The sequence below is a fragment of the Dermacentor andersoni genome, chromosome 8 (genome assembly GCF_023375885.2).
Source record: "Dermacentor andersoni chromosome 8, qqDerAnde1_hic_scaffold, whole genome shotgun sequence".
Lineage (NCBI taxonomy): Eukaryota > Metazoa > Arthropoda > Arachnida > Ixodida > Ixodidae > Dermacentor > Dermacentor andersoni.
The window spans coordinates 106,946,192-106,962,376 of NC_092821.1; the positions used below are offsets into that span (position 1 = coordinate 106,946,192).

Below are 16,185 nucleotides of genomic sequence, written 5' to 3' on the forward strand. Positions count from 1 at the left end.
AACAGACATTTGATTCAAACTAAACAAGGTTGGTTGGAGTGAAGAAATTTCCAAACAAACATTGTTCTACGTACGCGTTTGCGGCTACAATATATAGATCTATAGTAAGGAAGTTGCGAATGTATCGAAGTACCTTAAGATAAATATAGAAATTATCGTATCGGGTACAGTAATTGTGGTAGTACCATTTATCTGTACCTCAAACACTTGCTACCCGACTATCTTGTATTATATAGCGATAAACTCACAAGGTACCTAGCCCAGCCGTGTAGGTAACATAGCACTGATTTAATGCCTTACCATTTAGACAGAATTTCTACAAATCAGGTACGTTTAAACAATGTGGACATATGCACTTTACCCGTCCGGAAATGTGCGGCACGAACAGAGATCACAGTTCAGTTACCTGTATTTGTTAGAGAATTGCGGGCGACAAAATAGATATACGAGTGAACACATTCCGTGAGATTGTTGTCGTACTGACGAAGATTTTGCAAAAGTCGTACTCATGATGTATCTTTCAGAACAGTAAGTAATATACGACCTTGAATCGGCGCGAGAGAAAAGACTTCTCACGTCACAACATCAAGAAATTCGGAGCTTATTGCGCTGCGAGGCGCCATTGATTATATTGACCAAGAAACGGTAAGTTGAGGGCCGATATTCTTCGACTCAAATGCGGCCCTGCAGTGTTTTTTGACATTCGTGCGGGTCTCGCTATCAACTCGTGTCGGAGATACAAGAAAGGCACCACCTTGTGACCACCAAGGGAAGCGACATCGTGTTCCAGTAGCTGCATGTTATTGTTTCTCCGGCAACAACCTCCCCGGCGCTAGAAAAGCACGTGAAGGAACAAGCTCTGTTTCAATATGTTTATCGAGGACTAACACAGCCCAGCGCCTGAGGAAGCTAGCGTGTGATTTTACGTTACCGAAATTGCATGCCCCTGACTTCTCTACTGGTCGCATACAATCTATCCTTCTAACGAACCTTGGCTGTTTCTTGGTCATTGGCGATAGAAGAAACAATACTGTGTCGCTTATGCCTGGGTGTTGCATTCACAAGTGTGTTATAATTCTTGACTGAAATGGCGGACAGCGCCGAGTGCCTGTGTTTTCGAGCCAAACAGAAAACACCTTCGCTGCTACGCTCCATCCTATCAAAATGTAATGTTAGAACACTGCAGAACTTTATATCAACACGATGAAAGGCTGTTCTCGTTGGACGGGATCTTGGGACCATGGCCTCAGCTATGACAGCTGCAGAAGACCCCCCAAAAAAAAGCTCTGCTGTAATTTCTGGAGGCTACCGGTCCAAGCGACCGTCTGTGATACAGAACCTATGACTTCGAAGACGTCACTCACGTCAACACAGGGCATCCTCCTTTTTCTCCCAATATATTCCTGCCATTTTCTTTTCTCTAGTGCATGGTATTCTACCGGGATGAGTCCTCGTTAACCTCTCACTTTTATTTATCTGGTTTTGTGTTGATAAGTCTGCATATTTCAGTTCAGAGAATCCTGGGTACGTTTTAATTTGTTGAGTTACAAAGTTGTAGAATACGTTCCTAATTTTCTTTTCAGTTTACACATTTCAACACTCCATGTGAAAAAAAAATTCATAGGCTCAAATCAAATTGTGCTGCCTAAAGTTGGTAGATATCAAACATTTCTTTTCAATGCAACTATACTTAAGAAATTTGGTGTTATGGACGCTGTGCTAAACAATTGTTTTTCTTTCATTTCTATGTATCTAGAGTTATGCTACTGAGGTAAAGCTTTCAGTCGAATCACCAGCTGGTCGAACTTGTTTTTTAAGTGTTCTCGTAGAGCGAGTCCAATCAATTCTTGCATAGGAATTATATGAGACCATTCTGAAAGAGGCAGGGTGCTTAAGAGGAAGCTTTAGCTCGGGTGCTCCTATCTAAATACATGTAAAAGGAGAATTCGTTTTTCTCGGCAACCACTGCATTAAATTTGACGGGGTTTGCTGCATTTAAAAGAAAAACTTAAAATCTAGTGACTGTTGGTTCCGAATTCTTGAGTTACGTCGTCAATTTTTTATAAAAAATTGGCAAAAATTGAAAATTTTCAAAAAACGAAACTATCAAGTTTACAACTCTGTAACTCAACCACTAAAAATGATAATACAATTCTGAATTGCATCTAATAGTACATCTAAAGCGGACAAAATTGATATGTTACACATGAATATAAAAAAAAATTTAATCATAGGGAAATACAACTTTTGCAAAACCGTTGTAACCAACGCAACAAATTCATGTAAGATGTAAAATGACATATTGAATTTGTCCGCTTTGAATGATCTAATGGATGCCGTTTACAGAACCGCGATATCAGTTCTTGATGCAGAGCTATGAACTTGTAAACTTCGTGCTTCTATTTTTTTCAAACGGTCAAATATTTGAAAATCGTTTTGAGAAAATTCAAGCCCTAAATCGAAATTCCGCTTCCAACAGTCACTAGAATTTAACTTTCTCTTTCAAATGCACCAAGTTTCATCAAAATCAGTCCAGGGGTTATCTCATAAAAATGTTCTTGCGTTTTTACATGTATTTGAATAGGCCGCGTCGGAGTTGGGCCCGAGCTAAAGCTTCCTCTTAACACGTGTGAGAGTTCTGGACCTTGAAAAATTAGAAAAGGAAATTAGGGTTTTACGTGCCAAAATCACTTTCTGATTATGAGGCATGCAATAGGGGAGGAGCTCGGAAACTTCGACCACCTGGGGTTCTTTAACGTGCACCTAAATCTAAGTACACGGGTGTTTTCTCATTTCGCCCCCATCGAAATGCGGCCGCCGCGGCCGGAATTCGATCCCGTGGCCTCGTGCTCAACAGCCCAACACAATAGCCACTGAGCAACCACGGCGGGTAGTTCTGGGCCTTGAACTTGTGCAAGCTGACTATTTTGGCAGATGCAAACATCCGATTCCATTTCCAGGGAAATAATTTTTTAATGTCCATCCAACGCGGGTGGCGGAACGAAATTATGTTTTTTCGTCTATCCTTTTTTGTACTATAGCGTAGGGGGGTTTGATCTCTTCTGCATGTCAGCAGAACAAAAAAAAAAAAAGCAATTGAACACGCTTTCAGCGCAGCGGGGAACTATCAGATTGTTGTGTTTATATAGGTTCGGTCAGATGTTTCCATAATACCAGCACCGAGCAATGCTGAAACATTATTTGGAATATTAACAAGCCCGAAGGCAACCGCCATATCATGGTAAGAATACAATCATAATGGTTTAATTTTGTTAATGTTTCCGTGATATTTTCAGGACATCAGGACCCGTATTCTGAAAGAGTGTTCTTCTGCGCGAGCTGTTGGTAAGAGCTGACGCCAGCCAGACGTGATGTAAGAGGTATCATCAGAAAATGGGGCCAACTTTCAATAAATGGGCCCGGCTAATAACAAAATGGATGTGCTTTGATTTGCTACTATTATTGAGCTAAACACAAGGCCACGGTTGCCATAAAAGAACGAGCTTCAATTTGACGTGACCACCGTCACATGACCGAACGCTTAATGACGCCGGTTGGCAGTTACAAAAATAAAATGCTTAGGTCCGGTGCGCACACAGCATTATGTTGGGCTAATTGTAGGGAGAGCAGCACCACGATGCGCGCAGGTTGGCCTGATTAATAAGTGTGCCTAGCGACATACGTACGTGTAGAAAAGTCATGCTGAAAGTTTCTGTAACACTTACAAACAACCATCTTTGAATCATTTGAATTCATAACGCTGGATTGACACGGACACAAAAGGTGCCAGTATGTGCGCACGTTCTGTCGTCTTTCTTGTCCGTGTCAATCCAGCGCTATGAATTCAATCGCTGCGGCGAACCAACCTGCCCAAAAATCTACACTCGTGGACTTATTCTTGTGGACTCAGCTTTAGGGCGGAAAATAAAAGCAAAAAATATAATTTGAATGATATTTCCGTCAAAGGAACAAAAGCACCACACAGCAAAGGTAATAGAAAAAAGATCGTAAGCGTCAGTCACTGACATTTCGGATATCGCTTATATATGTCCGTCATATATCCATATTGACTTGTGAGCTTGAACAAGTACTTTGTAACTGCCCAGAAATTTCATACTTCGGTTTCGCAGCGGGGACCAATTTAAAAAGATTTTGATTTATGTTGGAGTGCTTTTTCCCATTTGCCGTGACTTTCCCTTCGGCCTTTCCCATTTGCCTTCTTTGCGAATGTGGCTCATGGTTTTGCTGTTAAAGAGACACCCTTAATATTGAAAAATGAGGACGTCGGTTTCTCTGTTTATTTACAGTTCACCTCGGAGATGCTGACACAGCGAACGCCAGCCTTCGGCCTTCTTTTTGCTCTCGTAAGAAACGTGTCTCAGAATTTTTTTATTTTTCACGCAATTTAGCAAAACGGCGGCGTTCATTCAGCATTGTCGCAGTAAGAAAGATATTGGTATTATGACAGTGAATAGGTTAGACCGAAAAGAACAAACTGACGCAGCAAACAAGACAGCACGGGCCACAATCACGTGTTGCTTTTTTCTTGTACATTGAGCCTTCTTTCAGAAAAAAATTGGAACTTGGAGGTAATGTGGACTGTTCTTGCCATTGCACATAAGGTTTGAAATCGCTCAAAGTCAAGAAGCGTCATCGAAAAAAAAAAAAAACGTCACTTTTTTAGTTGTTCAGAAAAGACGAACGTCTGCAGCAGGCGGATACGATGTCCTTCACGAGTGCCATATTACACGCGTAATACTCTCAAACTCAGTTGAAGAAGCTGCGGAAATACAGAAAAAATCGACAAAACGCGGAAGCCAGAATATGCAAGAATATTGAAGAAAATATTTACACGAAAAATTCCGGCGACACCTATCTCACGATGGATGTCGATGATAATGCGATTAGCTTAGAACCAATGTAGCGACAGTGTAGATTCCCAGTTTCCCCGTGGTTACGTAGAATGCGGGATCGAAGGTGCAACATCAGAGGTGGAGTCCAGCAAAAATGTAGGACATCATGGATGGTATTTGCGAAACAGATCGACCTTCCAATAGTCCAGACAGGGTCAGCACAATCCATCATCTAATTGCCGAGGAATAACGACGGCTTGAAAAGTGTATCTTGGGTGCTGTGCTTCTTTGTGCTCATACATGTAGCGTGATCGAGCTTGTAAAATGCTCTGACATGGAGCGTTCTCCTCTATCTATGGGGTCAATTGTGAGCTGTAACTATGTAAAATATACCACTGCGTTTATTTCGAACTGCCGACGTCATTTTCTCACCATCAAGCAACCCTCGACGATAAAGATGGACGACAGGGTGGGTCCACTTAGCTCAGTGTGACGCCCCGGTATACTGCAGGCCAGTTAACACACTTGAGGTACTCCGGTGGCATAGCCGAGTGAACACCTCTGTGATGTCCTAGTCGAAACCGTTAACTCCAGAAACAGATCGCAGCACTGGATTCGTTTCCGTGTCTACGTGCCCCTCTTCAATGAAACTTTTCCACCCAGCCTGTGTATGCTACAATAGGTGCCGTTCCCAAATTAATCTACGTGCTGCTAGTTCGGGTCACGTCGTATGCGCAACGGCGTAGGCGTCGCTCTGCAAGCCACAAAGTGCCATTTGAAATCTCTCTCTCTCTCTCTCTCTATATATATATATATATATATACGGCGGCACTGAATGCTCCAGCGTGTGAAGAGGCAGGCGCGAAACCAAAAAAAGCAGCCAGGTAGCGTATACGCCTGACACAAGACGCCTCTCGGCGGTTGTAATACGGTGTGAGAGTGCAGTGCCTCAATGCTATTCGCATTAACGTTGATACGCATCGTGAGATGAGTGCTGCCGCATTTGTTAATAACAGAAATAACTTTAAGAGGGGGGCTTTACCTCAGGCTTAACTACGACGCGGCCTATTCAAACACATGTAAAACGCAAAAGGCAACCTCTTCTGAGACAATCCCTGGACTGATTTTCATAAAATTTGTTGCATATGAGAGATAAATGTAAATTCTAGTGACTACCGCAAGCGGAATTTCAATTTCGGGAACGAGTGTTGTAAAAAAACAATTTCAAAAATGTGAAAATCTGAAGAAAATAGAAGCACAAAGTTTACAAATTAAAAGCTCTGCATTAAGAACAGATATCCGGTTCTGTAAACAGCATCCACTAGATCATTCAAAGCGGACACATTTGATATGTCAATTTATATCTTAGGTGAATTTGTTACGTTGTTGCAAGGGTTCTCCAAAAGCTGTATTTCCATACTACTAACTTTTTTTTTAGATTCGTGTGCAACATAATAATTTTGTTCACTTTAGATGCACTATTAGATGCTATTGACAAATTGTGAAATCACTTTTCATAACTGAGTTACAGAGTTGTAAGCTAGATAGTTTCGTTTTCATAAAATGCTTTTGCCAATTTTTAGTAAACAATTTATGACCTAAATCAAAAATCTGAAACTAGCAGTCACTATATATTAGGTTTTATTTATATGCAACAAACTTCGCCAAATTTTGTGCAGTGGTTGCTGTGAAAAAAGGATTCTCACTTTAAATGTATTTTGATAGCAGAACCCGAGCTAAAGCTTCCTCTTAAAAGCGTCGAATATAGCTGCTAGCTATAATCGCTGGAATGCCACGACTTGACAAAAATGCATCGGTGAATGCTTTGAAATTTCTCATGCTAAGTGTAGCGGGATCTTTGATAATTTCCAGTATTGACCACCGGTTTTTCTAATTTCTGTTTTCGCCTTTGCAGGTAATTTCTTATGGAGGTAAGGTTCATGTGCTGCATTTATTCTGTGCTTTGTTCAGTTTCCCTCTTGCCTAAAAATTAATGCAATGATCAGTAAATCTCTAGAAACGGAAGGTTGCCCACCTTCGCAATTTCTGATTGAAGGTGCCCGAATACCACATAGGACACCTTCTTCTACACTGTAAAAATCATGAAGCTCCCCACAAGAATCGTTACGGAAAACTACATGGCTTGAATAGACGGCCAATATCTTTGGGAAAAAATTTAGGTACATGCCCAACAGAAAAACTTAAGAACATAGCTGCGCGTGCCTCAGTACATATTTTAGAGTAATCAAAAATATCACAATAAATACTGTCATACAGTAGCTATTGCTTGCTTGTTATTATTAGGAGCCACCTTTAATTACACGTTCATTCTGTCTTCGTTCTCATGTAGCATTTGTGTTTGTTGAATTTAGAGTCCGGCATTCAAGTGCCCAACGTCTTCTGTTTGAACATCTCGGTTTTGTGAACATTTATGCTGTGGGAAACCATGTGTCACGTGTGAATACATAGGTTTTGTGAGTATTTACGCTATGTGAACTCTTCTGTTGCGTGAATATTTATTTATGGTGAAGTGGTAAGACTTACGCCGTGAATGTTCGTTGATGTGTTTATTAGTCCTTTTTCGTGACTGTTGACAACTTTCCTACCCATCTAAGAGAAAAGGAGTAGCCGGCGTCATATATAGGCACCAAGCTCTCCTTTAAGGGACACCAAAGTGAAAAATTATTTCTTCTGCATCAGTAAATTACCGTTCTACAACAGCAAAAACACACTATTACAACGATAAGACGTTTGGTAAGCCAGAAGAAGCGCAAGAACGAAATACGGGTGGCGACGCCTACTTAAGTTCCCGCACCTGGGGGCTGTGACGTCTTGGATTTTGATGGCATCTTCTAGGGTCTACTAATTATATATAGCGGTACAGATTGACTACATTGTATGCTAAAGGAACCAAATATTAAGCATGGCAAGTTTCGGGAACCTTTATTCAGCCAACGCGGCCCAAATGCGAAAACATACTTTAGAATCCCTGACCTCACGCTGATGTACCGGCGCCGGCGTTTCGGCGCGAAATTCCAATACTGATACTTGGACCTTCATTATCTCATCTAATAAACTGCCTGCTTGCAGGGTTCTCAAACAATGCTTCATTAGTCTAAACTGATTTATTGTTTCGCTTTATTGTCTCTTCAAATACATTCAATAATAAAAAAAAAGGTCCCCGAGCCAAGACGACCTAAGCATTAGAAATTGCCAGTTTCGCGCAAGTGACGTTGCATTGCCAAGGATCGTAAGGTTTGGCGTTTCTCTTCGACGCCTCCGGCGGTTCCATAGCTGTACATGGTTGTGAAATTGTGGCACGACGAAGTCTACAAGGCAACTCCTGCTGCGCAGCAGGAACAGCGCCCTGACAGCTACCAGGCGTCTCACAACGTTCGTGTGATGCAAAGCTCCACCAGTGGCGTTGTGGGCATCGCACGTCAATGATGCGTAAGATGTGACTAACAGGAAACCGTCGGCGTTAGTGAGCACCTATCGGGGCATATTTACAACGGTAGCTTCACATATGCTGCCTGCTTCGCTCAGACTAGTACGCGTGCAAATGAGCTCAGCGGGAACGGCACTGCGCTGAATCTCGTGCTCATGCGCACACCGCTCGTGGTCGCAGCCGAAGACAGAAATGTCGCTCTAGCTCCGCCGCCGAGACGATTGTGCGTTGCGTTGATATGTTTTTCTGGGGGGGGGGGGGGGGAGAGGAGGGGGTCTATTCTTTCTTTATTTTATTCTTTTCGCGTTTCCTACCTTAGATGCGTGAAGTTGTGACCACTCTTGTTTCAGACATAAGCCACTCAACATAACGGGTAATTAATGAATGAACATGAAGGTAGGAGAATAGTCCTTGAAAATACACGGCTCTATCGTCGCGCATATAAACAACTTAGTGTTACTGAATTTGATGCTTCTCTACACTGTGTCGTTTATTTTGCTCTTTTTCCGGGGGTTCTAGGACTGGGCGTAAGGATTGTTACCAGACCATCAGAGGGGAGCGACAGCTCGAAATCGGCCAGCTGCCTTGAAACCGACGGGTGAGACCAAAAACGGAGTCCTAGTTAGCAGAACGCTCTTTGAAATCGTAGTCAGAGTTAAGTTTAACTGACGACAGCCAGCAAGATACTCACGGGTAGGCGCACGAAACTCGGCCGTCGGTCATGCGACCACGCTAAACATCATGTGACCGGGTTTAAAGGAGTACGAGTGATAGGCGTTCCCCTGTCGCCATTGGTCGACCTCCAAGCGAGTCTGTTCCGCGGGAATAACAAAGATAAAAATGTGACAGAGCGCATACACTGGGGATGATTCGCTGCATCAGTGCGATTGGCAGTACGATGGGGGTGCAAATGTAATTTCGTGATAGGGAATTCAACAGCGGGGGTTATAAGAATGATTAGGTTTCGCTTATGTAATTTGTGATTGTAAGCTGTCGGTTTGGGCACGTAACCAGAAAGAGAGAGAGAAAGAAGGGAAGAAGGAAATGCAGGGAGGTTAACCAGACTGAGTCCAGTTTGGTACCCTACAAGTGGGGAGGGGAATGAGGAGTGAAAGAGAGAGAGAGAGAACATTAGTGTAGGATGTCTATAGTCGGGCACTCAAGTCTGTTGTTTACGAGGTCAATACAGCAACCAGCACATACAAATTGGCCCGAGCTAGTTGACAACTTGAGTCATTGGGAAGAGGTATGTGAAGAGATTAGATAGACATATAGGAACATAGTTATCAAATCATCATCATCATCATCATCATAATTGTCATTATCAGCAGCAGCCTTTTTGTAGGTCCACTGCAGGGCGAATGCCTCCCCTGCAATCTCCAGTTACCCCTGTCCTGCACCAACTGAGTCGAACTAGCGCCTGCAAATTTCTTTATTTCATCACGCCACCAAGTGTTCTGAGTACACCATAAATATGATCGCAGGGCTCAAACAAGGATGATAGGAAGGGAACAAGGTTAGCGCCAAATTTCGACTGTTTATTCTCTATTAAATAACGTCAATTATATACACGCAAGCAAATGCACAACATAAAGAACAGCTTCAATCGTGCAACACCCTAATAACATCTGGCAATAAAAAAAAACCTTCTTTCTGCATGCAAAAGTACGACTGATGTGTCTCTAATAGAAGCCGAACCTCGCTCTTTAATATGAAACATCGCTAACAATTCACGTAGCGTGGCTTCTCTGTTTCTTCTAAGAATGAGCTTTCATTGAAAGGTAAAGACGCAGCACATTTGACGTAGCACTGCAATTTACATCAATGTGAGCCACGACTGCACAAGATATGGAGAAGATAGGGCGCGCACTCGAGTTTACGTTACATTACAGGTGCATTAATGAAAACACGTAAATAACAGTGATTTTTTTTTCAATCAATCAGTTGTGTATTTATGGAATCTGTTGGAATAAATGGATACCCGCCTGGTTGCTCAGTGGCTATCGTGTTGGGCTGTTGAGAAATAGGTCGGGGGAGCAAATCCCGGCCACGGCGGCCGCATTTAGATGGGGGCGGAATGCGAAAACACCCGTGTATTTAGATTTAGATGCACGTTAAAGAACCCCAGGTGGTCAAAATTTCCGGAGTCCTCCACTATGGCGTGCCTCATAATCAGAAAGTGGTTTTGGCACGTTAAATACCATAATTTCTAAACAAACGGATATGTGGGTATAGAGAAGTGAGTTTCCCGCTATATTTGGCGTGCGCTGCTTCGCAAACCAACATATGCTTTTGTAGCAAAAGCATGCCATTTTGTCCCATTATTGCAGCTAATTATTTGAGGCGTTGTCTTAGACTGCGCCGCCTTTAAAGTCAACCAGCAATTACTGGTCCTTTGTGCGTAGCAGCTAGCTCTACACGTTCCCCTCTGTGGCAGGCTTCCGGATCTGTCCGAGCCATAACCGAAAAGGTGGTAATGTTTCTTCGCTAAACAAGAAAAAAGTGTATCCTCATCTCACTGCCACTGCAGTTTTACTGCTGTCGTTGCATTTATCTCGCTGCTATCATCACACACATGCTCACATCACTCACTCAACTTCTCGCCGAACAAAAATACGTTAAACAATCTGCTAGCGTTTCACGGTTCTCCAAACTATGTTGCATTACCAGCTACTTTCAAGGTGCATCGCATAACGCCGATTTCCTCAGTTCATAGGATCCGCATAATTTTTTTACGTTGCTTGCCTAGCAATTTGAGAGCATTTAGAGCGCAGCTCTAAAGTTGGACGATTCTCCAACTGGTCCAGTACTCTGCGCAGCACTTGTCTCTGGGCGCTATATTGTGGGTAGACACAGATAATATGTGCGAGCGTCTCATCAATATTGCATGTGGCGTACGCGGGGCTGTTGGCCATTCCAATAAGGAAAACATATGAGTTCGTGAATGCATCGCCCAGCCACAGACGGTACAGCATGGCCTGTTCATGTCGTGGTAACCCACGCGGTAGGTGCATCCGTACGTAGGGAGACAACGAACGCAAACGACACATGGTGAACGCGTTCGAGTCCCCAGAGGCAAAGTGCATTCACGAAACATCAATCGCAGCCCAGCCGCATCTGTTCGCGAAAACGGAATCAAAACACGTTGACCACTTTCATGTGCAGGCCGGGCGGCTTCGTCGGCGTGGTTATTCCCACTAATGCTGCAATGTCTTGCAAGCCAATGAAATATTATGTTGTGTCCCTTGCCATGGCGGCGACGATACAATGTGTCGAATTTCTGATGCCAGTTCTCCATTGGATCCGTGGCGCATTGGGATTTGTACGTACTTAAAGGCTGCCTTGGAGTCACTGAAGACTGTCAATTATTGCAGTGGTTCCTGATAAATGAAATCAAGGACTGCACTCAACTATCAGAAATAAAAGCTTTAGGTCAGTGCTCCCAAAGAACATCCGCGCTGAAGGCCTTACTCGCGTTACTTAGGTGTCTACGGTCAACGGGCCTTGACGATAGACTTTGAGAATGCCGCCCCCTACCACTGTTGTGCGCGCAGTTTGTTTGTGCTCATCTCTCTTTCTCACTCTATATCTCTACCTCCTTTTCCACTCTTTTTATCTTTTTCTACCCCTACTCCTTATCGCTGTGGATGGTAGCCAAACGTAACTACACCTGGTTAACATCCCTGCCTTTCGATGCATTCTGCTCTCTCTCTCTCTCTCTCCCTCCTCTCTCTCTCTCTCTCTCTCTCTCTCTCTCTGGCATGCTAGCGGCCAACTACCACGCGTACATTTTGTAGCTTTGTTATGTTTGGCCAGCCCTTGCTCGCTGTCAAAAATGCAGGTGGCTACAGCCGAGCCACGTAGCCGCATTGAATCGATTCTAAGCAATTACGTAGCATTACGCTTAAACGCATTTTTAACGCTGATGGGCAGTTCCTTAAAATGGTGTTGGTCAACCCTGTTCAACACAACGCCATTTTCCCGTCAATTAATGTAAGCACTCCAATCAGATAGCAATGCTTCCCCTCTTCAAGTAGGGAAAAAACTTATGTGGCTAATAAACATAGGCATTAGCAGCGAGATAACGAAAGTAGGTGCTACGCTTTAGAGATTGCAGAAAGCTTTGAATTTCGGTCTGTTCTATGAGGAAATTAGTCATTGTGGCGCCTAGCAAGAGAGCAACATAGAGAATTGGTATATAAAAATAAATTAGCGGTGGTGGCCGAATGAAAATGACATCATTTATTGGCAAGTAATGAGAAGCCAACAAACACTGACACCAAGGACAACAGGGCAAATTGCTCGTGCTTAATCATTGATATAAAGAAACGGTAAATTACTGGAAATTAAAGTGGAAGAAAAACAACTTACCCGCCGTGGTTGCTCAGTGGCTATGGTGTTGGGCTGCTGAGCACGAGGTCGCGGGATCGAATCCCGGCCACGGCGGCTGCATTTCGATGGGGGCGAAATGCAAAAACACCCGTGTACTTAGATTTAGGTGCACGTTAAAGAACCCAGGTGGTCAAAATTTCAGGAGTCCTTCACTACGGCGTGCCTCATAATCAGAAAGTGGTTTTGGCACGTGAAACCCCATACCTAAATTAATTAAATTAAAAAACAACTTGCCGCAGGTGGGTACGATCCCAGAACCTTCGCATTTCGCTTTCGATGCTCTACTAATTTAGCTACCGCGGCGCCGTTTCCCCATCCACTTTCTTCGGTATTTATGTTTCCTAGCAGAACTCAGGGAGTGTTAGCCAGCGCCATAACTCACTAAACTAAATGGCGGATGTGGAACACCCTTTCTGTCGCAGGCGTCACGAGAACGTGATCTTCTTGGGTGAAGGCAATCGGTCAATAAATCCACACATGCTACCTGAAGGCATCAATGTTGCCGGATTCGAGATCCTTGTTATGTAATAGGAGAAGAAAGGGGGTTAACCAAGGGGACCGATTTTTTATTAGTCGTAACATGAGAAGCCAACAAACACTGACACCAAGGGCAAGACAGGGAAAATTACTTGTGCCAAGGTCTGTGAGTGGTCGCGCTGGCTAACACTCCCAGGATTCTGCTAGGAAACATAAAAACCAAAGAAAGTGCACGAGGAAACGGCACCGTGGTAGCTCAATTGGTAGAGCATCGCACGCGAAATCGGAAGGTTGTGGGATCGTTCCCCACCTGCGGCAAGTTATTTTTTCATACACTTTCATTTCCATTCATTTATCGTTTTTTATTTCATTTATTAAGCACAAGCAATTTCTCGCATGTTGTCCTTGGTGTCAGTGTTTGTTGGCTTCTCATGATATGACTAATAAAAATTGGGCCCCTCGGTGAACCCTCTTTCTTCTGATATCATTCTTTGGCCAAGTATATTCAGACAAGCTTTATTTACGCAGGGCTCTGTTTGGATGCTGCCTCATCTTCTGCTTCGTCTAATGACGACTGCCATATATCTTAAGGCTCGCATAGTATGCTAATTGTAATTGTAATTTCAAAACATATTTTGCCATGTCTGAAGTTGCGTTTCAGTGTGAATACATGCTATAGCTTAACCTTCGATACTTTATTTTTCTTCCTGCGGTGACATTGATTTACTTGTAATATTTTTAAATAATTGGTGCCGGAAAAAAACTCATCATCTCAAGAGTAAAGGCAATGTCTGCTTTTCAGGTGTATTTGAAGTGCTTCGAAGTAATCGTTACGGTTCTTAACACTTTCATAAAGGAAATGAAGATATTCTCTGCTTAGAATAAGAAGCAGCATGCTGAAACCATAACATGTGTGTTTTTTTTTTTTTTTTGCTGCTTAGGGACACTATCAGAGGAACAGTAATGTCGGTAGATTGTAATACTACTACCATTGCTAAGGTGGCAGAGCAGGAAGTCCACCCTCTCAACTGCACCGAAGGGTTCCTTTGGCATATCCCACATGGCTGGTGCAGTCCCGTCCAGCTTGTGTATAATGTAACTGTGCCCATGATTCGAAAGCCGAAGGCGAGAAAAACCGTTAAGGTGGAGCTAAACTTAACGGTAGAAGGTTGGCAAGAAGCAAAGATAAAGTGGGAGCATGACGCCCTAGAAGAGGAAAATTTGAGATACGTTACAAAAGTAAGTTCAGCAAATTTTTGTTTATCTTTCTTTTCTAGTGCGCGTCATCGGTGGTTGGAAAAGAATAATTTCACCATATTTTAATGTATTTTTTTAGGGCATGTTTTCTTATGAGTAGTGTTACCATTTGCAGTCCTGTACTCATTCGCTTTTGTGTGCAAAATTCTAAATTCTTTTTTTCCTTTAGTGAGTGAACAGAAATTCAAAGTTTCGGTAACACGTGCGGTGACTAGAGTTATGCATGTTTTCGAAACAGCACGCTCTTACTGTGCATATGGTGCAGCAAACTATGCCCGAATTTTAATGGGATGCTCATACGTTAATTGAAGCGAAGCTTCGATTATTTACGCGGATATATAATACGAGAAATATAGGCCACATTTCGTAATCGCAGGCTATGTTAGCATTTTGCTATCTAGTAGCAAGATGATGATTCGAGATTTCCACATTGTACCTGTTTATATTTCCCTATGACAGTCCTTCACCACCCAACAAATGTTCAAATTTATTGCCCAGCGCAAGCCGCCCCTTTCTGTGTCGGAAATATGTCGAATGTTGTCTCTCCTTATATTTGTTGCATATGTTGTCCCCATCTGTGTGTAATGAGACTGAGTGCACGATGAGGATTCTTGTGCACGTGCTAGAACTTAGGCAGCACCAGCGTTTACGCTAGAAGGTTCAGTCAGTCACGTACGAATAGCCAACATGTCTGATATGCAGATCAGATTTGGCCGATCGACGAGCGCTCTCGCCGCTATCATTGTTACTAATGTTGCTCGTTTTGCTGGGCACAGGTTCACGCAAAAACAGTTTTGTGGCTAGAGCTGGGCCACTATACATGTAGTCCGTGGTCGCTACGACGTGACAATTTCATATAAAGTTATGTTTTCAAATGTAACTACAAAAAAACGAGGCCTCGAAGGTGACATTTATTGAAGCACCAGATATGCTTCGATAATTCCAACTTCAATGCTGTTTGAATCTGACACAATTGTACAAGTGCACTTTGCCTGCTGTCTCTAAGTGATAACATGTTTCTCGTTTAAGTTCTTTACCCTTTTGTACTGTAATATAAAACAGATACCTAACCAGATTCCCGCTCATTTTCAGACATGCAAATACACAGCTAGTATTGTGTTCAGCGTATCCAAAAATGACCCGGACAAAACCGAAGAGTTGACGAAATTGCGAAAAATGTGCAATCGGAAGGAACCACCGGCGAGCGGCGCAAATCGCATCGCCTGCTTGATTAAGGGAGATTACAAGCAAAGTGTGTGTCGCTTACCACGAGAAGACATAACTGAATGATTAATAAAGCCTGCGCTTCCTTCAATACTAAAAAAAGCAAAGGAAGTGGACGTGTCATCCCCCCAGATTACATTATTGGGCTTCAGGAGATGTTAGCCTCTTGATACAGTTTCGGTGGATGACAATTTTTGTCCTTTCGTGAACCTTTCTCCATGTAGCGGGCTTTCGCAGTACTGATTTGCTAAAAAATCGAATAAACAAAAAATTGGCGTGATTTCGGCACCTGATCACAGTAAAAAAACAATAAAGCAAGTATCTGCTACCCACAATTCTTCTATCGTAAATAAAAAAATTATTTCGAACAATTATTTCAACTATACACAATGCATGTACGACCGTTGCTGCCACTACACTGCATGTAGTCGTTGTAAGAGCTCAATGGAAATCCAACTAAATAATCTACCCAGTTTGCACGCTTAATGTCATGCTGAAGCAACAAAAACATTTTCCACTATTTCCGTGTATATA

The 16,185-nt window shown here is 42.8% G+C and overlaps 1 long non-coding RNA gene across 1 annotated transcript; it reads left to right on the plus strand.

Annotated features, from left to right (window-relative positions):
- Positions 1–8,802: 8,802 nt before the first annotated feature.
- Positions 8,803–15,828, plus strand: LOC129384243 (uncharacterized). The gene is made up of 3 exons (XR_008611986.1): positions 8,803–8,899; positions 14,112–14,409; positions 15,520–15,828. It is a non-coding gene; the product is annotated as an uncharacterized lncRNA (long non-coding RNA).
- Positions 15,829–16,185: the final 357 nt, after the last annotated feature.